The sequence below is a fragment of the Amborella trichopoda genome, chromosome 8 (assembly GCF_054954075.1).
Source record: "Amborella trichopoda isolate Santa Cruz 75 chromosome 8, AtrichopodaSantaCruz75HAP2 v2.0, whole genome shotgun sequence".
In the NCBI taxonomy this organism is placed as follows: domain Eukaryota; kingdom Viridiplantae; phylum Streptophyta; class Magnoliopsida; order Amborellales; family Amborellaceae; genus Amborella; species Amborella trichopoda.
This window is the reverse complement of record NC_142343.1, coordinates 40555100-40572471: the sequence shown is the minus strand read 5'-3', so window position 1 is coordinate 40572471 and position 17372 is coordinate 40555100. Positions and strand designations below refer to the sequence as shown.

The following is a 17372-nucleotide window of genomic DNA, read 5'->3' as shown; positions in this document are numbered from 1 at the left end:
AAAAACATGAAAATTCTTAATGGAGCCTCATTTCTTATTGAATTCCTAAAAAACAATATTTATAATGAATTTTAATAATTTTCTCGGATTTTTTTTAAGCTTTATTCTGACCGATTCACCCGATTCCGGATCCAGATCGCTAATTTGCCGATCTGGATCGGTTTTTTAAAAGCCCGATCCGGGTCACCCATCCGTGTTTTAAACCATTGGGATATACTGTACTTATCGTCTTTCTTATTCTTAGGTTTGGGTTAATATTTTTTTTTTCTTCTTCCCTCCGCTCAATTTTGGCTATTATATCTCTCCTCTATTGAGTTTGGATATTAGTAAAGGACACGGTTTTTGTGCGACCACGTATGGTAGAAATGCGGGCTTGGTACTAAATATAATTTTTTAATATTATTTGATCCTAATTTTTTGAAAATATATAATCTTTGACATTATCATGAATATAAAACAAATAATTGAAAACTAAAAATAATAATTATATTAAAAAAACTTTTGGACCGTTGGTTACAATTGCTTTTAGATGAATCACTTATTTGCGTCCATCTTTAAAATGGATGGTTTATACCTCTAGACTGCATATTGTATAAATGGAGTCCAACCCGTGTAAAACAATTTTCCATTAGTAAATGATATCATGGGTGGAATATGAATATTGTGCCATCTTTTAATATCCAAAAAAGAAAAAAATGGTAGCTATTAAAGATGAAAAAGTTTATATAAAACCAAGACTCTAAACAATTAATTCAGAGTGCACATCGAAACTTCACTAAAAGGGGTAGGTTTGTGGCGCAAATATCATCAAATTGATCATCTCGACCTCAAAATGAATGGACATGAGAAAAACATGGATTTCAAGTTTTTGAAATACTCCATCTTGGAATGAATTTTTAGGCCATCAATTTTCCATATTTTCATAAATCTGCTCGATCTACACTATTTTTTAAGCTTTAAATTTTTGACCATCAATTTTCAAGATTTTCATAGATCTACACTATTTTTGAAGATTTAAATTTTATATTTGGAGATGAAAATATATTTTAACGCTATTACAAAGATTTCCAGTATTGAAACCACATTTCACACTATTTGAAGACGCGCTCTACTTTGATTGTTTAGAGCCTTGGCTCGATACATGTCGCAACCATTAAAGATGGATGTGATTTGTATAAGGCTCAGCCCATTAAAGATGGGTGTGATTTGTATAAGGCTCAGGCCCTTAATAATCAAAGTAAGGTACACCTTCAAATAGTGCTAGAATATGATAGTCCATAGTATATTTATGTACTCCATTCTTCTTATATATATATTCCAAATCCTATTAGAGGTATAACTTTAATAACATAGTCCCTCAAACCACCAAGATAGTTCCTACACATAAATCCAAAAAAAAATATACAAGTACACAAATTAGATTTTTATTATTATTTAAATCAACCACATACTTATTACTGGCAAAAAACCACTGTGCGAATATAACTATGGTTGAGGGCACAATTGGGGTGCAAATACTATGGTCCTCACTTGTTAAGCACAAAGCCAATATGTTGAATACTTGATTTCAAGCTTGACAAAGAAGGCCAATACCCTATGGTATATATTTCCAACAAAAAAACCACACTGCTAAGATGGAAAAGGATATTTAGATATTTTTTTTGGGTGTGATGCATGAAAAACATGTGTTTGGTGTCCCAAAAAAGAACATTATTCCATCCTATATGTCAAAGGTTTTGGCTGTCAAAGACTGAAATGCATCCTATGTGTCAAAGGTTTTGGCTGTCAAAGACTGAAATGCAACAGATATGCTTATACGACTTAATTGGCTGTCAAAGACTGAAATGCAACCGATATGCTTTATTGAGTCCTTCATCAAGCTGTTTTCATGCATAATTCTGGATCTGGTTATCTAGTTTCCACCAATGCTCGCTTTCACCATTCACTTACAGGCAAGGATTTAATTGGCTGTCAAAGACTGAAATGCAACAGATATGCCTTATTGAGTCCTTCATCAAGCTGTTTTCATGCATAATTCTGGATCTGGTTATCTAGTTTCCACCATTGCTTGCTTTCACCATTCACTTATACCAAACTTTTCCTGCGATCCCAAACCTTTTCCATGAAGCTTTTGCTTCAAATTCCCAGTGAGTAACTGAAAAAACCACTTGCTTCAAATTAACAAGATTGCCAACTGATACCAGATCCTAATGGTAAGTTCCAAATGTAAATCTATGATTGTCTACCAAAATTGAAAGTGGCAATTCCCAGCTCTTATTTGTTAGCACCATTCTATTGCAAGTTTAGATTTTTACTCTTGACAACACGATATCTTGTGAATGGAAAGAGAAGTGCTAAACTAAATTTGCACCATTCTCTGCTAGTTGATATATGATTTTCACACTCCAGAATGAGCAATTAGAATCACATTACTGTTGTTTGATTCATGCAGAAAATGATTGAACTACATTACAAGTTAAAGGCTGAACTATCCAGTAAATCTTAAGGCTCAGAAAGTGTCTAAAATGATTGAGCAATTTAAGTATGCATTCAAGCACAAAAAAAAAAAAAGCTACATATAATGGGGAAAAAGACTAAATTACAATTGAAGAAAACACTTAGAATGCGGAACTTATCAACACAAGCACTAGAGATATGCGTAGAGGAGAGAGAGAAGAGGGTGGGGGTTCGCTCAGGTGAAACTAGTCAGTGATTTACTGCAGGAGCAATATTCATTGATGAATTAAACATGATTTTGGGACATACTCAATCCAAGATTAAAAGAGAAAAGAAGCCTATAATATGCCTTCTTAGTTTTTGCAACACACCAAATTTGAACCAGATCAAACCTCTGTTATAGAAAGAATAATTTAGAAAAAAAATTATTATATACTCCGACTAGATCATACAAGTGATTCTTTCAATGTTTACAAAAGTTTTGCTTCTCTAATAGAAATTTTTTATTTTGATCGGCATAGCTTATGGCCATATAATGATCTAAAACAAGCACGAATCGCATCAACAAAACTATAGCTCCAAAAGAAAAATAAAAGAAAATGATTTTAGCTGCCGTAGACTACATCTTTGTGAGTGGCAATTGAAAACAAGCACGAATACTCATTCAATAATTTACAAACACAAAAAGAGCATAAACTAGAGAAAATTATGCATACATTCTCCATAATTTATGTTATTAAAAATTTATCTAATTTTCTTTTTGTTTTTCTCAAATTTTTTAAAATACTAAATTACTCATATTTCGAATCTTCAAAGATCAAACTATACAATTTTGATATTTAATTATTATTTTTTATAATTTTCAGAATTTTAATATCTGAAAATTTTTAGCTTGAATTTCTTATTTTTCACAAAACTTTGGACTTCTAAACCCAAAATGGCAAATAATAAGAAACTTTTGGGCTGAAAAAATGCCTGATATTCAAAATCTAACCATTATTAAAAACAACTAAATTAAAAAACTGTATAATTTTGAATATTGAAAATCTAAAATATGAGAAATTTAGTCTTCTTAAAAAAATTGGGAAAAGAAAGGTACGAACATAAAAATAAGAAAATTTTGGATAAGTTTTAAATAACATGAATTAGAAGGGTTATGCGAGTGATTTTCTCCAGAAACTATTGTCCCCATGTAGCCCAAAAACCAGAATTTATTTAATTCTAAAAGGGCTTTACTAAAATGTAAGTCCAAGACTTTGAAGCACAACAATCAATAAGAAGCCTGCCACAGCCGTCCATTATTGACACAAAGCACATAGATACTTCACTTTAAATTGGTTGATAACTTTGAGCCCATGTATGTGGTCCTGTAGGCTTACGTTGTACATTTACTCCCTCAAGCAGAAGACATACTTGGGAGAATCTTTAGGGCAAGCTTTCTCTGCTTCTCCTACCGCATAAAATATTTCCCCTTATCCAACCATTTATTCTGAATGGAGGGCTAAGGTTGTCTCAATCACAATGTCACGTCTCTATACTATTTTATTTTTAATTTTTTTTCTATAAACTATTTTAACACCAAATTTTGTACGTCCATTCCTCTATTAAACTCGCACTAGAAAAAAAATATAAAAAAAATATTTTCAATAAAATAAAATTGCCAAAATACCCCTAAAAGCTTCAAAGGGTATTTTGATCATTATATTTTATCGAAAAAATATTTTTAATATTTTTTATAGGTGCGTCCCAATAAGAAAATGGCACACACCAAATTTCATATTCATACAATTTCTATAAAAATTATAAAAACAAAATAATTTGCGATGTCGGATCTAATATCAAATGGTCAGTGAGCTCTCTTGATCAAATTTGGACGGTCAGACGGTAAAGGATAGGGGAAGTAAAGAAACCTTTCCCGAATATTTAAATGTGAGAGTTTGATAACCACCTAATGATCTTGAATGATTATTTCCAAAATAAAAATAAAATTTCTTGGTTCCTTATACTTGAATTTGACCCCTCAAAATTGGACGGTCTCCATTAAATCTTGAAGTTATATTTTTTGAAGCCCACGGAGAACGCATTTTGAAAATGTCTTTTTATTTAAGTTAAGCTCGAAGAGAACGCATTTTGAAAATGTTTTTTTATTTAAGTTAAGCTCAAATTGGTCACATCAGGGGATAGCTAACACAACTCGAGGGCAAGCCAGGGCCACGATAGGGCTAGCCTAGTTCGGCCCAACCAAGCTTTTTTTTCTTTATTTTTTTAAAAAAATATCTCCATAAACTTCATTTTCAACATTCATTTTTCTATTGACCTTAAGTTGCAAAACCTATCTTACTACATAAAGCTCACACTATTAAATCTCCTAACCCCCTAATCATATTTTATTTATTTTTTATTAAATTTTTTGACCCAAACAAACCTAAAAAAGACTTGGTTTCTAAACCCCTCTCTCTTTTAATGTGTTCCCTTTCTCTCTCCCCCATTAACCTCCCAAACCCCTCTCTCTATCTCCCCCCCCCCCCCCCCCCCACCTGCTTGCCGAAAACCATTTTTGGCCGGCCACCATTTTGGTCGGTATCTTGACCATGATTTGTAGGGAGAACCCACAAATTTCAATCTTTTTGGCCGTCCACTAGTTTGGCCAAAATCTTGATCGGGATTTGCATGGAGAACCCACAAATTTCAATCTTTTTGGCGGGCCACCATTTTGACCGGAATCGTGACCAAGATTTGCAAAGAGAACCCACAAGTTTTCGGTTTAGTGTTTCACAGACTAACTCTTTATGGCCGGCCACCGTTTTGGCATCTTGATCGGGATTTGCAGGGAGAACACACAAATTTCCGGTTTAGGGTTTCATAGACTGAATCTTTTTGGCTGGCCACCATTTTGGCCGGAATCTTAACCGGATTTGCAAGAAGAATCCCAAGCCCTTGGCGATCTTGACTACCTTGTCCTGCCTCCTCAGCCCTAGAAAAGCAGTCCCCCTCTCGATCCCCTGAACTATCTCCAAGCGAGAGTCGGAGTCTTCGAGTATTCACCTCTGAAGGGCCAATGCAGAGGTGCAACAACTCATAGCATCGTCATAGCGAGAGAGGGCAAAGTGCATGTCACCCAAGCAAATGAGGCCCAAAAATGAGGCATGGGCTAGTTTTGAGTCAATTCCTAAATCAAGAAGAGGATTGGAGGAGGAAGAGAAGAAGTGGTTCACAACTTGAATTGTTTCTTCATAGTTCCCATGCTCCATCAATTATTGTTGTTGTGATGTTTTTTTTCTTACGGCTGCCTGGGATTGACAGTATTTATCATCACTCACTATCTCTGTTAATCTTCTTAGGAGGAGGAGAGCAGCTGCAGGATGGTGATGAAGTCCAATGCTTGAGATTCATTTCAAAGCGTTCATTGATATAAAAAAGCGGCCGAAACGCAAGGTTTCCGGTGAGCTCCTCGACATTCTAAAAAGAAAAACACAAGAGGAAAGAGTTTGAAACACGTAAAGTTGGAATAAAAATAGATAAAATTATTTGAAGAGTTATCAGATAGGTTTTAAATTTTTAGGTTCACGGAGAAATGCAAGTTGAAAATGGGGTCCACGGAGACATTTTCCCTATTTTTTGTCTTTATTTTTCTTTGGTTATATTTGGCCTAGCCCTTTGTCCATATTTAAGGTAGCCTGAGAATGCATTTTATCTCTACTTGCAAGAATTTAAACTCCAAAAATGATTCAAATCAATCAAATCTATAAATACATGAAAATCTTGAAAATGAACAAATCCGAATAATGTGTTGCAAGATGTACCTTGAATCTTTCTTCTACTTCTTTTTTCCCGACATATCCAAACATTTCAATGTTGAGATGATCAATTTAGATGGTTCCCCAATATTAAAATAGGCTTGTGCACCTTAATTCTAAAATTTACAGTGCGAACCTTGTGTAAATTTTTTCCTAGTTGAAAAACAATAATTTGCAAAAATTTACCAGAAAAAAATTTCTATACTTGCGAGGGTTAGGTTTTGCTTCTCAAATATGTTGTTTTGTATTTTTTGGGTATAACTTATGGCCATATATAGGTATTGAAAACAGGCAAAAACCACAGCAATAAGACTTATAACTCCAAGAAGAACAAAAACAGATTTAATCTCCAGCGACTGTCTTTGCCAATACTAATAGAAAACAAGCATGAATACTCATTCAATTTGACAATTTACAAACACAAATATCATACGTAAGTCCTTGGAAACCTAATCTGCTTCTCTATCGATTTCTCATTGAATAATAAACCAAAGTTATTGAAATTTGTTTCCAAATAATAATTTTGGATACTCTCCTTAATAAAATTTTAATTTCTCCCTTAATGCTTTAATAAATTTTGGATACTCTCTATAGGAAAATTTCGAGAATGTTCCTAAGATACGAATTCCCAGTGTTTACATATTTTTTAAAATTTAAGAAAAACATGTGGCAAATTCATATATTCTTTTTAACAAATTTACATAGTTTTAATTTTAAAATTCTTGGCTATTTCAATTACTTGCAGCTAGGTCCGGCTTAAGGGGGTCCAAATCAGCTGGTCCAACCCTGTGGGTGACCGGTTCGGGGCCACCCCATCCAGTTTTTAAAACCTTGAATCAGAGTAATAAACTGCAAGAACAAGGGTCAACAAATGACTCGAATCAGTTCTTATTGGTGAGAGTGTCAGACTAGGTAGAATCTCCCAGTACAAAGGTGGGAACTAATGAGGAGCCCAATCAACTAGAAGTCCAAGCCTAGTGAGCAAATGAGCAGTACATGTCTCTGGTGATCAAAGTTCCTCACACTCTTCCATAGTAGACCTTAAGGGAAATCAACAGGAGATATCAAGATATTCAAACAATATATACAACATCACTCATAGTCTACTATGTCTTAACAACAGAGAGCAGTTTGGCTTGATAACTCAAATGCAACTATCAGGAACCTGTCTGTTTAAACAAAATTATCAACTCAAGCCCCACCACTCACCTTCTTGCAACAATTATAAGCATCTCAATAGACCCTAGATTGGATAATTTGTAGGAGCACATGCATATGAAAAACACAAGTATCACAATCCAATGAAGAGCTAAAGATAAGATGACCATCACAATATAGTGTTATATACAAAACATTGCATATCACTCGCTAGTTTAAGTCACATGCGCTGCAATGAACTGGCATTTTGACTGACACCATGGTTTCGCAGCTTACCACAGCCGCATTGCAAGTCATACGACCCAACCACATGCCAAGGTATCAGCCCATGTGGACCCAGTAGCATCCCCTGCTTGAAGCCAGAGTGCCTGTCATTACTACATGCAGGTGGGACCAGCCCAAACCTCCCAACAAAAAGTACAAGGCTGATATCTTAGATTGAAATTAATGAAATAAGAAAAGTACCACAATTTTGGCTTCAGAAATGCCAACATCAAGAAATGAAGCCCGTATGTGTATTGATTGTTAAGAAACTAGAAAAAGTAACCAGTTTCAAAAAAAAAAAAAAAAAAAGCTAGAAAAAGTAACTTTTTGGCATTCGGTATGTATTTTTTTTCAGCTGCTGTCATATATATAAGTAAATTGATTTTGTGCTCAAGCAAAGCTCCTTTATATTAAAAAGGAAAAGTAATAGTTTTCTATCTTTGGCTCGCCCCATAAGCTAGGGCAATAAAACTAAACTTCAACTGTTGTTCTCTAGGCAACCAGGGCCTATTGGGTGTGGGCAGTACATTCAGGGATTATTTGGATATTTGTTTGCTAACATTTCAGGGTTCATTGGAGTTTTGCCCTGTTGTTATAGGGCCCGAAATTGCTTGATTTTTGCTGGAAGCTCTAACTTGAGAAGGAATATGTCACTCGATGGAAGTCCCCACAGCCCAACTGCCCCTGGAACCTGAAACAACTGTCTGAAGTTTGAACATACCTCGTGCGCATAGCAGAGGCCACGAGCCCTTACCACAAAAATCCACAATTTGGGGGAGAGTGTAACCTTCATCTTTTTGGATCTGCAGATATATTCACCAAATGCCCTTACTGTTAGGTTTGGATCTGCAGATATATTTACCAAATGCCCTTACTGTTAGGTTTGGATCTGCAGATATATTTACCAAATGCCCTTACTGTTAGGTTTGTGCAAGACCTAAGACATACCAAGGAGCACTAAGCATAGATGAAAGGTCAGACATTTCGTTTTCCCAAGCTCAATATTCATTACAAGATGATAGTAAGCTGTATCTTGCATTGGAAACCATATAACCAAAGAAGCCATCTTGTTTGCTGACAACATACATATCCGATCCTTTTATAAGCCCAGGTGACTTTTCTAAACATCATTTGATTTGTGTTGTTGTGCAGATGATTATGTTTTACTTGTACCATTCATGGGCATGTATTACACATGCATATGCAGATAAATTTACAAGCCCACATATGCATATAATAGTTATTACACATGTAAGCATCCATTAGACAGTAATCATGCCTACCAGGTCCAGAATATATGCATATACATATATGCACAAACCTGTAAGTTTCAGATCCAAATATGCCTTTCACAAGGACCTCATAAAAATTAATAACAGCCTTCCTTTGAGAATGGCATTCTCCGATCTTGTGTACCATTTTTTTTTCCCAGCCTTCCTTTGAGAATAGCATTCTTAACTTCTCTGATCTTGTGTACCAATTTTTTTTTTTCCCCTAATGTTATCTCCAAATGATAACATCGGCTCTAGTGGGATTACCAATTTCCTTGGCACATAGCCATTTGACACTATCTAAAGGAATTTCAAAGTCGGGACCCAACGAGAATTTTGTGATGGATTCTGCCCTCATGGACTTAGGATTGTAGGCCTAGATCATCCCTGCTCATCAGGTTCATCAAGATGTGTTTTGCAAAAAATTGAGTCTCTTTATCTTGCTTCTTTTTCTTTTTCCTTTTGTTTTTGAGATATCAATATCTCCGGTTCTGACCTTGCGTACTCCATTTACTTTATCTGCAAAATCTTTCCTAGTCCAAAAGACTCTCAATTCCATTAAGTTGGTTGCCTTGATGAGTCTGCACATTTTCAATGAAGTGAGCAACAAAATGGAAATCTGAGAAGTACAATGGCAGCAATCGTAATGGTGGATTTTCATCAACTAACAGCTGCCAATATCTGTTTGTTTTTTCTTTCGATATTCAAGAGTGAACACTGATACCCTGATAATCTTAGGAAGATTGATGTTTATTCTGCTTTTATACATGATCAGACCACATTATTTCAATTTTTATTTTGTAAAAAGATCTCTTTCGTATGGACCATATTCACCATAATTGGACCATATCTATCTCCTACCATCAAGCATCAAAACCCAGTCAACACCAGCAAAATAGCAGAATTAAACCAAGCAGACAAAAAGTATCCATCCCATCTGTTACTCTGCATCACTAATACTTTTAAGTTTTCACCTAGTTACTATCATTTCTGTTCTTCAATTCCTCAAACATGTCACTCCAAATCCCTGCTCCTCACACGCTCTCTTCTCTCTCTTTCCTTAAATCTATCCTTAGGGGTTCAGGACCAAAGACTTGACATGATAGCATGTCCCTACAGAAACTTACTAATAAATCACTTGCATACTTTAAGAAGGGCATCTTCTGAATGCACATCGATTGATGATTTACAGAAAAATGTTTTGAATCTCATATCTATTATTGAACTGAAAACAGACAAGTCCATGATTGCACCTACCTAATACAAAGTGGGGAACAACTTGTGTCATTGCAAGTATTTTCTAGAATGCATCACTTGATTGACCAAAGCAAGAAATGATACTCTTAACTCTTGCATTAGTTTGTGTTGCCACTTACTAACATATGATCTTAGCAGCTTTTAAATATGAAATGATTCACCACAGTTAGATTCGCATAAAAAATAGCAGAACTACTTGACAAGCTAATGGCCTAATCATGGTCTAAAATGTTTGAACTACATTTATACACCTCCATGCATACATACACATAAACAATAAATTAATGTGGATAAACACTAAAATAACATGTCTGACACTAAATTACAACAACAAATTATTTACAAACTGATTGGCATAGCTAGTGAAGTATTGTAGATAGAGGGGGGAAAACGCGAACTCACATAACCACCAGGTTTAACAAAGAACTCACATAACCACCAGGTTTAACAAATTAGCCACCTATATTCATGTTAAATTAACTAATGAGATACCCATGAATAAATTCTGATGAATTTCATATTCACTTCTAACATAATGAAGGAATAAAAAAAAACAAAGCAGTCATATGTGAAGAAATGCATCCATTACAACAGCCCAAAACCAGAAATAAATGTTATCTAAGAGCGAAAACACCAAAAACCAAAAACAAGAATGTGACTACCGAAAGTTTCAACATAGTTACCAGGCCATATCAAAACTTTTTTCCAATTTTGCGTTAAAAAACTAATGTCGAGAGCCAAAATCACCAGGAAATTGCAATTCAAATGCCCCGACCTAGATAACTAACAGATCACCACCCCATGCCGTCATTGATGCACACATAAGCTAAAACGAAAAGAAAAAATCTTGTCAACTAACCTCGCCGACCCAAATTGTGTCCTACACATCTTCTCTTATTGAGGGACAAAGGAATCAGACTAAGGCATCCACATTCAAGTTCCAAGTCATCTATCTCCGCTGGTGAACAAGTATGGGCGAAGGCTTTTCATCCCAAAATGGGGAGCAATTGAGTTTGATATGCAGTTTGGGCCCGCTTCTATATTATATGAAAGAAAATAAAAATTATGCCTAATATCAATACAACATAAGATTATAAACTCCATCCAGCTACTAGCTTCCCATGTAGTTACAGCTGAAAAGTCTTGGTGTAAAAGGGAAATTTCAAGGGACCATCATTACAGCTGGGATGCCGAAAGAGTTCCCTGTCAAACTCCCTCCTATTGCCTTCGATACTGTGAAGAGAGGCAGACACCCATATTTTTAGCTTCAGCGACAAATAAGGAATGATGCTGGCCTTTGGCTAAATCTTTTTTCAAGATATATTTCAGTGACTCCCACGGTCTCACTCACTTCTCCTCCTCCTTCCTCAATACCCAGATCTCCAATTTGCGTTGTGCAAACCCATGAACCAAGTATGGTCTTCCCACTTGACCATTTTTTGCGTTGTGCAAACCCATGAACCAAGTATGGTCTTCCCACTCGACCATTTTCATCAACCAGTTTGCTTTATTATTAGAAACATGCAAAGACAATGCCAAAATTTCCCATTCCTCTCTCCATACTGAAACCAAACATATTGAAGCATGCAGGTAAAGGTTGCAGACTCACTAGCAACTTGAAGAACCACCTAAACCCAATTAAGAGTTTTTCTCAAGCAAAAAACCACTATGAATATAACTAGGGGTGAGGGCACAATTGGGGTGCAAAGACTATCGTCCTCACTTGTTAAGCACAAATCCAATATGCTGAATACTTGATTTCGAAGGTTGACAGGGAAGGTGGATACCCTATGGTATCTATTCCCAACCAAAAAACCACGATTGCCAAGTTGGAACTTGGGAAGGATATTTAGGTATTTCTTTTGGGCGTGATGCATGAAAAACAAGTGTTTGGTGTCCCAGAAAAGAACATTATGCCATTCTAAGTGCCGAAGGTTTCGGCTGTCAAAGACTGAAATGCAACAGATATGCTTATAGAGGAATGTCCTCTCATTGAGTCCTTCGTCAAGCTGTTTTCATGCATAATTCAGGGTATGGTTATCAACTTTCCACCAATGCTTGCTTTCACCATTCACTTGTCCCAAACTTTTCCCATGGTCCAAACCTTCTCCGTGAAGGGCTTTGTAGCCTCAAGTTCCTGGTGAGTGAACGGAAAAACTAGCTGCTTCAAATTATTAAGATTGCTAACTGATACCAGATCCTAATGATAAGCTCCAAATGTAAGTCCGGATTGTTTGTCAAAATTCAAAGTGGCGATTCCCAGCTCTTATTTGTTAGCGACATTCTATTGCAATTTTAAATTTTTACTATTGACAACATGATATGTTGTGGATGGAAAGAGAAATGCTAAAATAAATTTGCACCATTCTATAGTTCTGCTAGTTGATATATGATCTTCACGCTCCCAGAGTGAGCAGCTAAGAATCACATTACTGTAGTTTGATTCATGCAGAAAATCGCTAAACTAAATTACAAGTTAAAAAGGATGAACTATCCACTACATCTTAAGGCTCAGAAAGTGTCTACAGTGATTGAACTACACGTTCATTTAATTGATATGCATTCAAGCACAAAAAGAGAAGCTACATATAATGGGCAAAAAGATTAAATGACAATTAAGGAAAATTGAATTAAACATGATTATGGAACATACTCAATCCAATATTAAAAAAGAAAAGAAGCTTATGATAGGTTACATATGCCTTCTTAGTTTTTGCAACACACTAAATTTGAACCACATCAAACCTTTGTTGTAGTAACCAAAACTAAGCCCATAACACTGAGACTCAGTTCAACAAGGAACAAGCATACAAATTGATTTATAAAAAAACCTCCATCTTAAAGATTAATTCACATAACAAGCATTCACTATCAATCAAAAAAAGCAAAGAAGTATACACTTAGTGAATTATAACATAGCAACACAAAATTTCAACATTCATTTTCGACTACATATATTTAAACTGAACCAAAAGCTTAAGAGAAAGGAAAACAGGGTAATTATGTCCATCAAATTACAATTGAATTACCTTGAGCCGATAAATAAGAAAGTAGCGTAACCAAACATCATGTACAGAAAAAAAAAGGAAGCGATGTTGTCAACTAGTTGCTCTTTAACACACCTCCACTAGAACAAGGAGGACAAGGACAACTCAAACTGCTCAGGTTGAAACACCCCTCATTTTCATTCACAGGTTCAAAACTCCCCCATTGTCATTCAGAAGTATAAGGTCAGTGTTTCCATCCAAAATGGATAGTACAAGGGTTAGAGGTTTGTGCTTGTTGATTTTCAATGTGAGTATATCAGGATTAACTGTCAAAAACCTCTGGTTGCTTTCAATGTCTCATCGATTCGATTAACTGAATGTACCCCATATGTCATTTGGAGCTCTTTGCTACCCATAACAGACTATGCTTACGAAACAACAAAATCAAAGCTACCCATAACTGCCAATAACTGCCTACGAAACAACGAAATCAAAGCAATTGTTAGCTGCCTAAATAATTGAGTGTCAGTGTAAATGGATAAATTCCATCTAAGCAGATGGAGTCACACCACTTAAATCGCAATCGCAAGTTAGCTTTACTTCTCCTATGCGCATTCTTATATAAAGAAAGCTCAACTCTGCTATACATATGATCAACTCGAGCAACAAACATAGAACGACAATGTGGGACAATTCTTCTCGACCCATAGATGTTTTGTCCCACCATTTACCATCCTCGATCAGCCCCATATATCGAGCTGGCTATCATCAGCCCTGTGAACCAAGCACACCCGACCATCCCACTCCAACAATTTTTGTATTGTGTTAAAACAGTTTTTCATGACTTGCAGTGGCAGAGGAATGTGTTCCAAATTCTGTGTCTCCAAATAGCAGACAGAAGATTCTGGCCTCTTTCCCTGAAAACATGGTAACAAGTGCCTTGCACGCAAATGGTACGAGACCAAAAGATGGGCATTGGCAAGCCTTTCCAATGTCTCGTGGCAAAGCTGAACATGGCGTGATTGTTACTGCCGTAGACTAATAAATTGAATGTGTGGTTAACAGGATCAAAATAAAACCCTGAAATTTCAGGAACTAAATAGCAGAGGTTTTCTGCAAGATGTCCCTCTGGAAGGGTCACGTACTCCTTAGTTACATGATTACAAATATAAATGTTGGGATCTCCATGATTTGTGTAACACACCATGCCATTGCTGCAAGCCAACTGTCGAAAATTCCCTTTTTCTTCGGAGGGTCGCATTACTTTCATTGGAATATTATTTGATGAACTTATCAGAGTTCCGAAGAAAGGAGAAGCTTTTAAGACTGTGGACAAAGGTAAAGGTATTAGAAGACAGGGTAGGAGAGAGAGTGGATTTTGGTAAATTCGCGAGAGGATAGATTTACACACACATTTAAACCTATATATCGATTCTACGGAAAGGGCCGAAAGAATGCAGAGCATAACATCATCAGGAATATCAGAGAAACAAACATGAGTGTCATCGTGACAACTTTAAGCATAACTCTTTTTCTTTCTTGATTTTTCCCTTTTCATGGTTGATCTGAAAGATTTGATCTGTCATGGTTGATCTGAAAGATGGTTGATCTGAAAGATGGTTAATCTGAAACAGAGGTAGGAAGATCTCTAAATAAGGTTATATGCAGAGAGAATTCTAAAAGTTCTAAATAGGGTTACATGGAGAGAGAAGATTTTACATGGAGAGAGAAGATTTTCTAAATAGGGTTACGCGGGAGTAAATATTCATTTCCTCGCTCTCTCTACAAGGGTGTGTTTGCAAGGCTGAGGCGCTAAACAATCAAAAAGTAAAGTGCACTTTCAAATTCTATGGAAATATGTTGCTCTAGTATTGAAAATTCTTGTGATAATCCGAAAATTCATTTTCATTTCTAATTATATGATTTAAAGTTCAAAAAAATAGTGCAAATTAAACAGGTTTATAAATATTGTAAAATCTTGTAAACTGATGATCTTGAAAATTCATCAAATATAATATTATTTTCATGAGTTGAAATCTAAGAATTTTGAGCATCCAAACAATCTCTTCTAGAGAATTTTTGATATGCATCTTAATTTGATTGTTTAGAATCTCACCTTTATATAAATTTTTTTTTACAATAGATATCTTTTAATCTTAAATTTTAGAATGTAATATGGTCAACCATCCTCAAATAAATAAATAAATAAATATAAAAAATAAAATAAAATATTAACTCTCACTCTCTATGTGCCTCAAAAAAGGCTTCCCTAGATTGCATAGGGACGATCTAAATTTTAAGAGAATAATCTAGATGTTTAAGTACTCAAAATCGAAAAGTTTCCTTTGAAAATGATCATCATGTCATAAATATGTCATAAATGGATGGATCCAAAATTTTAAATAAAAAAGTACAAGGTTTCTATGAGTCCGCTCATTCATATATTCATGTGTGTCCTCCCTCGGAAATCAATCTTACAAATAGATTTTAGATCCAAAAAATTTAGGGGTTAATCTACACCATGGTGAACATGAAAATAACAAATAATTTAAAAATAAATACAAGTTTTGGACCTTGTGGCGTGTTGTTTTGACCGTTAATTTATACATTTTGGTGGGACCACCGACTTTTAATATTCATCTTTTAAGATAGATACTAGCTGCGGCAGAGGAAGCAATTGTACAAGTGCGTCCATAACACACGCTGCACTTTTCCAATAAAAAAGGACCCGGTTTCTATGCTGTCAATACCGGGCGGGGCTATTAACTAATCTAATTTTTGATGAATTTTAAGATTTAATTTTTAAGGACATATAATCTTTAACATAGAGATCATGAATATGAAAAATAAATAAATTTAAAAAACTAAAAATAATAATTCTAATAAAAAAATATTTGAAGCGTTAGTTTCCATTATTTTTAGATGAAACACTATTTTCATCCATCTTGGTTTACACTTTGTGGACTGTATATGTAAAAATGCCGTCCGAGCATGAAACAATTTTTTATAAAAAAATCTCTCAAGTAAATGTTTTGCCCATGGAATAAATCTATGCTCTTGAGGGAGTATAGTATATGCACGCATGACAAATTATATTGAAATTTGAATACTGTATGCCCGCACCGAAGCAAATCGTACATATACTCCCTTGGTAAGAGAACCTACATAGGAACAATTTTTTTTTTTTTTTTCTTTTTTTAATATAGAAGTTTTTAGAACCACCAAAAAATAACTGGCTGATGCTTTTAAAAAACAGATTTGAATTTTTTCTTTTCTTAACACTTGAGTTCTCACTCTCCAAACTTTATGGGGACCTATGTTTGATATTGAGATATTATCTATTGAATTGCATAGAGAGTACAAATTGGAATTTTCTTGATTGAAGTTAATCCATGAATCGAGGAGGCTACATCCCAAAGTTCAGGATCCTAAAGTTATTCCTAAACTAAGTTTTACATAAATAAATGGATAATACTCTCGGAGCTTCAAATCTTTTGGCTATTAAATTGAAAATCATGACAATGGTTCCCATGCTTAAGGCTCACCTTAAAAAGTTATCCAAGGATTGTAAATGATTGTTTGGATGTTAAAAAATCTTATAACTTATTATTTTGACCTCGAGAGGTATAAATACAATAGAAAAGATCTAAAATCTTAAATCTTATGAGAGAGAAAAAAAGGGTATAGGCATGAAATTGACAAAAATTGAACGATGCAATAATTTTGTGTTTTATTTATGTAATTTTTCCTTTTTTATTTTATTTTATGTGATATCTTCATTGAAGCTATCCCATCCATCTGTTTTGATTAGATGGCCACGAATGAAAGTCACATTTTAGAAGTCTCAGCGCATCTAAAAGTTTGACCTTTAAAAAACCCCCGGCGGTTCTTGGCCCAGTAGACCCTACTATTTACACAATACAAACAAGACATATTGAGCCAAGGATAGAGGTGACAATAGGCTGGGTGACCCAGTTGGTCCGGTCCTGAAAAACAAGGGCCTCCGCCACAATACGTTGCCCAAGAGCAGGGTTAAGGCCGGGTCAACACGAGTAAAGGGTAGGATAGGGCCATGATAGGGCCGGCCTAGTTCGCTCTAGCTAGGCCCTTCTTTCCTTATTTTTTTGTGAAATTACAAAAAAACCACAAGACAATATTTTTTAAGTTTTTCTCTAACTTTT

General features: G+C 35.2%; 2 long non-coding RNA genes across 3 annotated transcripts; one reads left to right on the top strand and one right to left on the bottom strand.

Moving 5' to 3' along the window:
• Positions 1-285: 285 nt before the first annotated feature.
• On the bottom strand, positions 286-15079 carry LOC148781100 (uncharacterized). The gene is made up of 2 exons (XR_016061696.1): positions 7689-15079; positions 286-2155 (listed from the first exon to the last, which is right to left on the bottom strand). It is a non-coding gene; the product is annotated as an uncharacterized LOC148781100 (long non-coding RNA).
• Positions 4987-14823, top strand: LOC148781101 (uncharacterized). 2 transcript variants are annotated; one of them, XR_016061693.1, is made up of 2 exons: positions 4987-5601; positions 5799-14823. It is a non-coding gene; the product is annotated as an uncharacterized LOC148781101 (long non-coding RNA). The 2 variants fall into 2 exon arrangements; XR_016061695.1 differs by having other exon boundaries at positions 4987-5663.
• Positions 15080-17372: the final 2293 nt, after the last annotated feature.